Source organism: Ochotona princeps, chromosome X, assembly GCF_030435755.1.
Source record: "Ochotona princeps isolate mOchPri1 chromosome X, mOchPri1.hap1, whole genome shotgun sequence".
Taxonomy (NCBI): domain Eukaryota; kingdom Metazoa; phylum Chordata; class Mammalia; order Lagomorpha; family Ochotonidae; genus Ochotona; species Ochotona princeps.
In genome coordinates, this window is record NC_080865.1 from 16933781 (window position 1) to 16946202 (window position 12422).

At 40.6% G+C, this 12422-nt stretch overlaps 1 protein-coding gene and 1 non-coding gene across 2 annotated transcripts in view; both read left to right on the top strand.

Moving 5' to 3' along the window:
* Positions 1-12422, top strand: part of SRPX (sushi repeat containing protein X-linked) — an 85757-nt gene that overhangs the window by 18632 nt on the left and 54703 nt on the right. The gene's annotated exons all lie outside the window — the stretch shown is intronic.
* Positions 2512-2615, top strand: LOC118760597 (small nucleolar RNA U13). The gene has a single exon (XR_004996874.2). It is a non-coding gene; the product is annotated as a small nucleolar RNA U13 (small nucleolar RNA).

Here is a 12422-nt window from a genome sequence, read left to right on the forward strand (position 1 = left end):
TGGTCCAGAGCGGGGACCCGCAGCAGTTACCTGGTAGGCAGCACCCGCTGTCTCTCCCTTCCAGTCCTTGACTGTGCTTCCTGGAATCTCTTCCCAAAGGAACTATTTGTACTTTGCCTTAGAGGCTGAACTGGGAGCACCTAACCAGACAGTGACTAAGCTGGAATGTAAGCCAGAATTTTGGTTTCTAATCCAAAATGCTTCCTACCGCTGAATCAGTCTGCTGAATATAGCCAGCTAGGTCAATGGCTGGGCTGTTGGGGAGATTTCTATGATTGAAACTCGGCGATTGTTTCACTTACCTTTTGCAGTGTAAGTAACCATTACGGAACTTACAATTAAAACCAGCAGCAACTGTGTATTTGCTCACGATTCTGCGGTTTGGGACCGGCTCAGGGTGACAGCTCATCTGTGCTTCACATAGTATTGACTCATGTTGCTCGTCTGGGGCTGGACTCAAGATGGCCCCAGTCCTGCGTGTGGCACTTCATCCTGGATGAATGGATTGACAGGTGCCTGGGCCTCTATGTCTTTGCAGTCGCCCATTGTTTAGGTCATCTCTAGTTTTCCATGTTGCAGTTTCCTCCAGCAGGGAAAGTTGATTGTTTTTAAAGCTTTACTTATTTTTATTTGAAAAGCAGAGTTTACAGAGAGGAGAGAAACATAGATTTCTTTACATGCAATTAGCTTCCCAGTGGATGAAATTCAAAACTGCCAGGACACCGAAGGCTTGGACGCAGAACTGTCACAGCAGCACTCGGCCCTGTTGTGCCAGTTAAAACAGATCACAAGGCAGGCCCACATGTGGACTTGTAAGGATAGCATTTGGATTTCAACTTTTTAAATATTTATTTTATTTTTATTTGAAAGTCAGATTAATAAAGAGAAAGAGAAGCAGAGAAAAAGACCTTCCTTCCTCTGGTTCACTCCCCAAATGGCTGCAACAGAGCTGAGCTGATCCGAAGCCAGGAACCAGGAACCTCTTACGGGTCTCCCACGCGGGTGCAGGGTCCCAAAGCTTTGGGCCATCCTCAACTGCTTTCCCAGGCCACAAGCAGGGAGCTGGATGGGAAGCGGGGCTGCTGGCATTACAACCGGCGCCCATACAAGATGCTGGCGCATGGAAGGGAAGGACTTTACCACTAGGCTACCGCACTGTGCCCAGACTCCACCTCTTAATCAGAGGAATGCCATGCATGTGCCAAATAGAAGGAATGCTTGACAGCTGACTTTGGAAGTCAACCACTACAGAGCTTATTTGAGTGGGCATTTGAGGGAAATGGCTTTAATTTTCTAGGAATTTAACTGGGTGTATTTTCATTAAATGCTAGACCCTAGCTTTGCTGTTCAAGTCTATTAGGCTATTTAGCAACAGAATTTGGCATGTTTAGGTTTACTGAGAGTCTGTAGAACTGAATAAATCTGTAGCTCCTGGAAAGTCTGAGGTTCATTTCTGAAAACATACTGGTATTAGCACTGCCTCCCTGTCTTCAAAAAGACAGTTTGAAGAGAATGAAGGCAGGCCACAGGCGGAGAACATATTTGCAAGTGAATATCTGATAAAGCACTTTTGTCCAGAACATATAGAGAACTCTCTAAATCCAATAACAGCAGAACAAGCAACTCAACTTTCAAAATAGGCAAAATATTTTTTTAAAGATTTGCTTATTTTTGTTTTAAAAGGCAGGTTCTCAGAGAAGGAGAGATGGAGACAAGGGCTTCCGTCTGCTGGTTCACTCCCTAAATGGTCGCGATGGCCGGAGCTGAGCTGATCTGAAGCCAGGCACCAGGAGTTTCTTCTAGGCCTCCTAATGGGTGCAGGGCCCCAAGGACTTAAGTCATTTTCCACAGCTTTCCCAGGCCATAAGCAGGGAGGTGGATGAGAAGTGGAGCAGCTGGGACACAAACTGGTTCCCATATGGGATGCTGGCACCAGAGTAGAGGATTAGCTTATTGAGCCACTGATGCTGGCCCCATAAATGGGCAAAATATTTGGACAAATAAGATAAATATGAGGATGTTCAACAGCATTCTCCATCTGTTAACTAATGAACTCAGCCAACTTCTGCTTGCATCTGCTAAATGTAAACAAAACCACCTGCTCTCCTAGCAAAGTGATTTATAATATACATTGCAAATATAGACATTATATAACTTCCCCAAACAACTTGCATGTATTTCTGCTCCTTGTAGTGGGCTGCCTAGCTATTTCCTCTGTGCCTCTCTCCTATGTGATACACCCACAGACTGCTAGCCATGACCATTAAGTAACCACTGGCCACTAACAATTTGAAGCAGATCATTTACTGTAAGCTTCAGTGGCCGTGGGTGTCTGCCACGATGTTTTCCTAAGCTAGTCTGGTTTGTAGGGCTTCCTACAAAATCACTCACTGCTTCCTTGTTCTGTCCGCAAGTGTCCTACTGTCCTTTCATTTCAAAGAACTTGCATCATTTGAGATTCATAACAAAGGACACCAGTGTTCCACAGTACTGTGAATATACAAGAGGTTCATCCTTTTGTGGTTCATAAGCATGATGATTGGGTTTACACATATCTGTGTGACATGTGCCTCCCTTCAACCTTGTTATGATGTCAGCACATTACCCATCTGACATGGAAAAAATATAGAAGAGGTTTATTTCAACATTCATTATTTTTCCAAGCTCATTCACCATCAGTGGTGAAATCTGAACTATATTATTGTGTATTATCATATTATTTTCCCCTACGACCTCATTTTAAATGTAGTGATGCATGCTTAATAAGAACCCTGATTATGTGAACAAAATATTTTCTTCTAGTTTCTAAATTTGGGAAAAGAGGCTTGAATGAGCAGCTTCAATATCTCAATTTCCATTTCTGGGAATACCAAAGGCCTCTCTTCATGCATTCAACATTCCTGAAATGCCTAGAGAAGTGAGAAGAACATTCAGGGACTTTAAAAAGCAGCTTTGTATTTGAGGTGTATTTGGTAAAAAAAAAAATAAAAAAATAAAAAAAACCCCTCCACTGAATGACCTTTGTATCTACCCTTTTTTTTGCAGACGACAATTGGTAGTTTTTGTGTGCAGATGTGATTCTGGGTCCTTTAATTCATTGATCCAGATCCCATCCCTTCACAAATACCAGCACCGTCTTGATTACTGTGGCTTTGCAATGTGTCTTAACATTGGGTAATGTGATACTTTCAACTGGTTCTTTTCCAAAAATATTTTGGCAATTAAATATAAATCTAAGCACGGGATGAGCATCCAGTGTAGTGATCAAGGAACTGCCTGGGACAGCCATATCCCATCCTGGACTGCCTGCATTGGAGTCGTCTTTCCGCTTCCATCTGTCTTCCTGCTAATTCGCAGCCTGGGAAGCAGCAGGTGATGATGAGGCTGGGTACTTGCCACTCACAAGAAAAGGTTGAGTTTGGGGCTCCTGGCTGTTGTGCGCGTTTTGGAAAGTGAATCAATCTCTCTCTCTCTCTCTCTCTCTCTCTCTCTCTCTCTCTCTCTCTCTCCCTCTCTCCCTCCTCCTTTGTTAACTCCTTCAACTTAAACAATAGATCTTTAAAAAATCTTGATAATCTGAAGATAATACAACATCTATTACTTAAGTCTATTATAATAGACCTCTATTTAGATCTTATTTGATGTTTATCAGCATTTTGTAGTTTTCAGTATGTTGATACAGTGTATGCTTTGTTAGCTTTAAAAATATTTCATTTTCTAATGATATTGTGAATACTTTTTTGAAAATTTCTCTCTCGGGCTTGGCAGCGTGGCCTAGTGGCTAAGGTCCTCGCCTTGATCCCATGTGGCCGCTGGTTCTAATCCCGAGAGCTCCACTTCCTCTCTGTTTCTCCTCCTCTCAGTATATCTGACTTTGTAATAAAAATAAATCTTTAAAAAAAAAAAAAGAAAGAAAATTTCTCTCTCATGGCTCATTGTTACAATGTAGAAATATAACTAATTTTTGTATTTTGATATCTTGTTAATATTAGGTGTTTTGAGAATTTTTAAAAAGTAGGTAAGCAGAGTTACAGAGGACAGAAAGATCTTCTATCTACTGGTTCACTCCCCAATTGGCCGTTCTGAAGCCAGGAGCAAGGGGCTTCCTCCGGCTCTCATATGTGAGTGTAGGGCCCTAAAGACTTAGGCCGGCGTCCTCTGTTCTCCTGGATCATAGATAGGGAGCTGGATTGTAAGTGGAGCAGCCTGGATTTGAACTGCTGCCTATATGGAATGGCAGTGTTGCAGGTAGAGGCTTAGGTTGCAAGACCACCACATTGGCCCCCATTTTGAGGAATTTTTATGGAATTTTTATATTTCACCTATGAATAAGAGCACATTTCTTCCTTTCAACTTGGCTGATATTCAGCCCTGAGTAGGTGTAGTGAGAGTGGAGCTCACTGTGTTGGTCCCAGTCTTAGAGGGAAAGCACTTCAGTCTTCTCCATCAAGTGTGATGTTCATTTTATGCCTTCTCTGAATCCCTTTGGTCAAGTTGAGGAAGTTCTCATCCTAGTTTGCTTCATGAATGTTGAATTTTTTCAAATGCACTTTATTTTTAAAACATTGATTCATTTAAAAAAATTTGAATGGCAAATTTACATGAAAGTAGGAGGGAAAAAAAGATGTTCCATCCAGTGGTTCACTCCCCAGACTGTTGGAGCTGCAACAGTCAGAGCTGAGCTGATTTGAAGGTTGGAACCAGGGCCTTCTCCAGTTCTTCCACGTGAGTGCAGGGTCCCAAGGACATAGGCCATGCTCTGCTGTCTTCCCAGATCATAAGCAGGAAGCTAGATTGGAAGTGGAACAGGTGGGATATGAACCAGCGCCCATGTGGGATGCTGGCACTATAGACAGAAGATTAACTCACAAGATATGACACTGGCCCCACAAATCCATTTTCTTTACAAAAGGATACAATTAGTTGTTCTTTAAGTTGTTAAAATGCTGGATTACATTGATTGTTTTTTAAAATATTAAGCCAGCTTTATAGTCACAGAATCAACTGTTTGGTGTTATATTCTTTTTATGTATTGTTTCATTAATATTGTCTTGAGGGCTTTTATATCTGTTCATGACAAATATTGTTCAGGAGTTTTATTTTCATGTAATACCTTTGATTTGTCATCAGAGTAAGACTGATTTTACAAAGTGAGTTGAAAAATCATCTCTCCACTTGTAGTGCATAGAAGAGAATTTGGGGGATTGGTGTTCTTTTTTTTTTTCTTTTTTGTTTTTGAAATGCACAAATTTACTGAGAAATGTTTTAACTGCAGAAACACTGAAATTGAAAGTGAACACTAATACCTGTATGGGCATTTAAAAATTTTTTTTTGTTACAATTCAGTTATTTCTTACTGGAAATGTTGGTGTATTTTCAATAAAATCCCCCGGGCCTTGAAATTTCTTTTTAGGAAGATTATCTATTTCATCTTTGGTGAGTTTTGGTAGTGATTTTTTTGAAAAATGACTTCTCTCTGCTTTTTTTCTTTTTGTCAGTCTTGCTATATTTGTTAATGATATGACTACTTTAAAGCATCAGCTTTTGGTTTGGTACATAGTTCTTTCATGTGTTCTCTGTGTTGATTCACTGATTTCCTGATTTTACCTTTCTTACTCCATTCTGCTTGCTTTGGCTTCATCTGAGTCGTCTTTAGTTTCTTAAAGTGGAATCTGAGAAAGTTTCCAGGGTTTTCCATATTTCTGATATGAGCACCTGATGCTGTAAGTTTTCCCTTGGATACAGCTTTAGCCTCATCCTGTCGCCTTCTTTCACCTCTCCTTCTTGACTGATACTGACTTGAACAGTGGATCACTGGGTCATAAGAGAATGGAGAACACAAATATAAAAGAAAACTATGGGATTTTCTCCATTTCATTTCAAACATTGCAATTCCCTTTCCCATTCCTGGAATTGGAGTCTAGTTCAGGGAGTACAGGAAGAAAAGTGGGAAAGTCACAATTCAGTATTATTTCAAATTTAATTATCCTCTTAACTCTGTATACAAATGTTCTCCTTTCAGTGTCCTCAAATAGCTGTCCAGTGCTTTGTTCAGTTTTGCTGAGCTATATTTGGCAGCAAAGATGGAATGGCATGTGATTCCTCTATCTTACCCAGAACTGGAATATTAGAACTTTTGTTTTTTTCTTTCTCTATTTTCTTTCTTTGCTTTATTCCTTCTTCTTAACTGTAGTGGCAAATATATTGTTAAATCTTGACAAAACGTTTGACTTACCTTTGTTGCTAATGGTAAGAAACCTTTTGCTTAAGATTTCATAAATATTGCAAGTTATAGAAATGGTCAGAATGCTGGTTGGTGGAAAGCAACTCCTGATTTCTAAAGATAATCTAGTAAGACGAGAGAAGGGAAATCACAATCTAAATTAGAGAATAGTGCCCCATAGTCCCTTTGAAAGGATGATACTGTACCTGTTATATTTGTTCACTTAATTAAGCCCAGTCCTTTTTCATGCGTTTTAAGTAATTCCACTAAAGCAATATTAATGGGGCCTGACACAATGGCTCAATTGTTAAATCCTCATTTTGCAAGCACTGGGATCTCACGGGCGCTGGTTTGGGTCCCAGCTATTCCACTTCCCATCCAGCTCCCTGCTTGTGGCCTGGGAAAGCAGTGGAAGATGGCCCAAAGCCTTAGGATTCTGCACCCACATTGGAGACCTGGAAGAAGCTCCTGTCTCTTGGCTTTGTATCAGCTCAGTTCCAGCCATTGTGGTCATTCAGGCAGTGAACAGATGATAAAGACTCCGTCTCCTTCTCTCCGTAGATCTGATATGCCTTTCCAACAAAGGTAAAAAAATCTCTTTTTGAAAAGAAATATTAATAATAAAAGGAACATAACCATGGAGAATGATAATGCATCAGATGCTATCTACTCTTGCTTTATGAGTTGGCTCATCTGAACAGTGAATGGACAATCCTCCCTGAGAAATAGAATTGTGGTATTGATAGAGACTTGGTAAAAGCTGATCTTTCATACGCATAGGGATACTGCTTAGCTTCTCAGCTAATTGCTCTTATTTTGACCTGTTGTGTCATAAAACAGTAAAATATCTTAAGGGAAATCATAGACTTTTATCCATATGGGAGCAACTAAGAGGGAGTGTATAGTATTTTCCCTGTGCATTCAGGTGACTGCACTTTCTACAGCTGACCCATGTACCACTAGAGTCATGAGAGCTTGCCCCAGCTCAGGTCTTGGCCTCAGCCTCCTACTCCATGCAAGCAATATTAAATCACAGTTTAACTAGCCTCATGTCCTTATTTTGAGCAGACATCTGAAATTGACTTCAGCTTCATTTCAGTAATAGCTGAGGCTTGGAAAACAGCATGTTTGTTAACATCTAAGTTCTGTTCCAAGCCTCCACAAATCAAATACCCAGTTTACTCAGCTCTTCTGAACTAACAGTGCTGACATAAATTCATGGGCTGATAAAATCCATCAGGAATATGAATTACAATTGAAGTTAAAATGGAGTCATACTGCTTTCAGTTAGACCTTGCAACCCTGGTATCTGAGACTTTACCCTTTCTCAAACCACTCTGTCTTTTTTTTTTTTTCAGTCCCATCTCCCTCCTCATCTATACTCTTTGCTCACATTCTGGAAATCAAGTCTTTCTGTCCAATCTATTTCTTGCATATTTTTTTCTTTATTATTGGAAAGCCGGATATACAGAGAGGAGAGACAGAGAGGAAGATCATCCATCCGATGATTCACTCCCCAAGTGAGCCGCAACGGGCCAGTGCGCACCGATCCGAAGCTGGGAACCAGGAACCTCTTCCTCTGGGTCTCCCACGCGGGTGCAGTGTCCCAATGCATTGGGCCGTCCTCGACTGCTTTCCCAGGCCCCAAGCAGGGAGCTGGATGGGAAGTGGAGCTGCCAGGATTAGAACCGGTGCCCATATGGGATCCTGGCACGTTCAAGACGAGGACTTTAGCCACTAGGCCACGCTGCCGAGCCCTATTTCTTGCATATTAAATGCCAAAATCGTCAAGAGAATACACCAGTTACATGTTTAAATAGGCAGAAAGGAAGACTGCTGGGAGTTGGTGCTGCTGGCCAAGGTCATGACTAGTTAGCAGCAGAGCTATGTGAAGATCCTTACCACCACAGTGTGATCTTACTCCCAGGCTTCTAGCAGGTCTCCGTGGTATTACCAAATTCTCACCTCGGAAGATCCTACACTGAGTTTTCAATCTACTCACAATTGTCAGTACTGCAGAAGCAAGTGAAACCAACCAACCAATCAACAACGACTAAAAACCCCTCATGATGTTAGAAGTTGGGGTATTGGTAGGAATGTGGTAATTTTTTTTTGTTCCAAGTACATGAATATGTTCGGTTTGTAACAATTCATTAAACTGTATGCCTCTTTAAAACAAATCCAAGCATTTATAAAATGAATACGAAAGAAGAGAAACTTTAGTGATGGACATACTGGGAAAAATGCCTAACAGGAGACCAGTAGCTTGTGTCACAATCCCTGATTTTTGCTTGGGCCTCAGGACTTAATGTTTTACTAATGCCATCAATTATGCAACAAGTCACCACTCTATCTTCCATCTTAAAAATTAATTTTCTTCTTAAGCCCTTTTATTCTTCTCTCCCGGGTGCTTTTGTTTCCTGGTGCCTCCATAATGTTGGTACCCTCAGTTTTGCAAAGTCCTTAAAAAGAGGTCTTTGCCACAGCCCAGAATTCACCAGAGTGATAATCGTGGAGTGATATCGGCTCTCATTCTGGAGTGTGGGCCTGTTTAATATTTGCTGTGTCTCTAACAATCCAGGGCACATCTGGATTCATAGTGGGCCTTTCATCTGCGCTTCAAGGCCCCCACTATATGTGTGATAAAGTCTAATATGTTTTCTAAATGGCAGCTCTGAAACCTTTTGTTTTCCTCTCTTTTACATTGGATTGGAGACCCATGAAAGTAGTATTCTCTAAGGCTTCTTTGCCCTGTCTCTCACTTTTATAGCTGGGCACAGCCCAAGTTCATACTTGACAGTGAACTGAAAGCCATAAATCCTTCCCTCCTCTGTGGGTGAGGAAGAAATGACTGTGTTCATCACTTTGCCTTTTGATTATTTCTCTTATTTCCAGAGTCTTGTTTCATTGCCCTTCCATTTCTCTGTCCTTGTTCCTCAAAGATTGCATTTCCATGGCATAAAAATTAATCTAGGGACTGTGTGCCAGCCATTATTTGGGATTTTAATTTCACAGAACCATATTTTAACCTTGGAAAAGGCCGTAGAACTCCACCCTAGTCCCCAGTGCAGTAATCTTGCCCCGCATCCCCCACCCCCAGCTTGCCTCTCTTGCCAGCATTCTCTAGCCTTGTGGGAACACACCCAGGTTTAGTAAACTTTGATGGTGTCTCAAGGCAGTTTTGGATTTCTAGAAAAATCCTGCTTCACATCCGGCTGAAAACAGCTCTGTTTAGCTTCCAGCCATTGTCCCTGTTTCTCAATTTTGGTCTCTTTCTACAAGCAGTCTTCACCAAGTTCATGGAGGAATGGATATTGGGTGTAGCAATTAAAAGGCCCCTTAGGATACCTGTATCCCGTGTTTGCACACTTGAGGTAAAGTCTTGACTCCACTTGCAATTCCAGCTTCCTGCTGATGCGCACTTCGGAGGCAGCAGGTGACAGCTCATGTATTGCGGTTCCTGCGTCCAGATTGATTTCCTGGACACTCCTGGCTTCAGTTGGACTCGACTCCAGCTGCTGTGGGCATTTGGGGGAGTGAACCAGTGGATGAAAGATCTCTTTCAGAGAATAAAATTTTTAAAGTTATGGAAGATTAGTATTATGAAAAATACACACGTTAAAGAAATCAGACATTCTATATGCTTTAGATATAGTTTCTTCAGACTATAAATCTAGTTTCCTTACTATTGTGCAATTCTTTAACAGTTTGTGTATTTGTTATGAAAGTTAGATCATATTGATCACCTTCTGGTTTTCTTTCTAGCATCTTCCAGTTTGTCCTCCTCACAGTATGGCTCCAAGTACTGCCCTAAATGACTTGATGTACTCCTGGGTGGTTGGTTTAATCTGCGATAGACCAGAATCTGAGGCTCAGCCTCTGTTCTCTCACAGGCCACTGTTGCTGTCTCTTTGTTAGAAGCTACTGCACCTGCTGATTCACAATGTGAGCTGCTCTCTGACAAGTGCGCCAGGGCGAGTCTCCCCATGCTGTGTGTACAGCTTAGTGTGGGAAGAGAGATACAAGTCCTCATGTTTATAATTTCTATTCAATTTCTCCTTGGAGATTTCAAACCAGCTACTTCCAATGATTAATTCATTTGTCATTTGTGCCTTTTTGTAGCCAGTACGCTAATGCCTTGTGTCACATCCCCTCTGCCCACTTCTACGTTCATGTGATACTGAGCTGGACAGCTTCTCTCCCAAGATGGTCACATATCTCAGATGCTTTGCCATCAGGTTTTCTCCCATGTGGTGGGAGTTGGCATGGCAGGATAATCTGTCAATTTTTTACTTCTCCAGCTCTGGGGCCAGCTCTGACCCAAAAACGGCAGGAGTCAGTGGATAAATACCTCTGCTTCAGTGTTTCTGGACTCTAGGCAAATATTCCTCAGCCGACTTCAATGCCTTCTCTTCTTTCTTTTCTTACTTTGCTTCATTGAATTATCTACTGATGGATGACCTACACCCAAGTTCTTGTCTTAGGATCTGCTTTTGTCAGAACACATCTTAGGGGGCCCTACCTTTGTTATCTTCAGCAATGGAATCATCTTAATTCTCCTTCACTCCTAGTACTACACAAAAAGCAACAGAACACCTCCTGAGATGGTGTCACCTCTTAGTGGGTTGTGGGTCTCATTTAGTGGGTCATGCTTGGCTTGTTTTCAAAGTAAACATAAAATGGAATGGGAGACATGAGAGACCATCACGCCTTAAGTATTCTGTAAAACTTATTTTCCAATCATATAACTGTACATATGTGCTGCGTTGCCAGATAAAGCTTGCTATTTTACTATTGTTTGTGATATTAAAAAGTTGAAACGTTACCGTTTCTTGCAAATACACTTAAGAAATCAAGATATTTTCCACAGAACTTAACGTAACCTGGATGTACCATATGGGAGGTGTTCTCTCAAGTAAACCAAAGAATGGAGATTACTTTGATCTGACCTGTCCTTTTTGAACCAATGTGGATTCTAAATTATCACCTTTCTAAAAAAATTCTGTTAATTTTTGGCAATAATACGTTTCACAATAAAGCTTATGTTAGAATTCTTTATTTTCATATCGTCAGTTTCCACATTGCATGGTTTCAGCAGTTTGAAAACTGCCTGTAGTTTTTTTAAATTTTTTATACATTTTATTATTCTTATTATTTTATAGTACAGTTTCAAATTCCCTTATCCCTCCCCAGTTCCCTCCCCCCCCAGTTCCTCTATATCATTACTAACATATAGTTCTTCATACTCAGTCATATGTCCATCATTGCGGGCCTAGACAATGGCAGAGAGTCCAGAATCCTATTGTCAAGATACAGTAAACAGTTTCATTGTAAGTCCATCTTTGTCTGGAAGTAGAAATGCATACCACACTACATCCTCACATCTGAATGTTAGTCTCCATTTCACAGCTACTGTCCATCCCCTTAAATGAAAAGTCATAATACAAAATCAACAATAGAAAGAAAAGAGGAAATTTACAATGCCCTGAAGTTAAATGACATGTTACTAGATATGGCAGTCTCCATTACACAACTACTGTACATCCCCTTAAATGAAAAGTCATGATACAAAATCAACAAATAGAAATTTACAATGCCTGAAGTTAAATGACATGTTACTAGATATGACAGTCTCCATTACACAGCTACTCTACATCCCCTTAAATGAAGAGCCACAAAACAAAATCAACAGGAAGAAAAAAGAAATTTACAACACCAAGAAGTTAAATAACATGCTATTAAATGACTAATGTGTAGCTGAAGAAATGAAAATCAAGAACCTTCTTGAAGAAAATGATGCTGTCGTATGATCTACGAGTCATTGAATGATTTAATTCGAAGGAAGTGTAACATATAAAGGAAAGCCAATTAAGCTCACAGGAGACCTCACACAGGAAACTCTACAGGCAAGAAGAGAATGGAGTGACATATTCCAGATTCTAAAAGAAAAAAATTGTCGGCTCAGGATAACATATCCAGCAAAGCTTTCTTTTGTCTTTGAAAATGAAATAAAATTCTTCCACAGTAAAGAAAAGCTAAAAGAATTTGCCTCTTCCAAACCTGCCCTACAAATGATACTTCAAGATGTTCTCTTGGCAGAGAGGAGGAATAGCACCTACCAAAACCAAAGGCAGATGGGAAGAACATCCCAGTAAAATGACAACAGAAGACTAAACCAATGAACAACTCACTGCTAAAA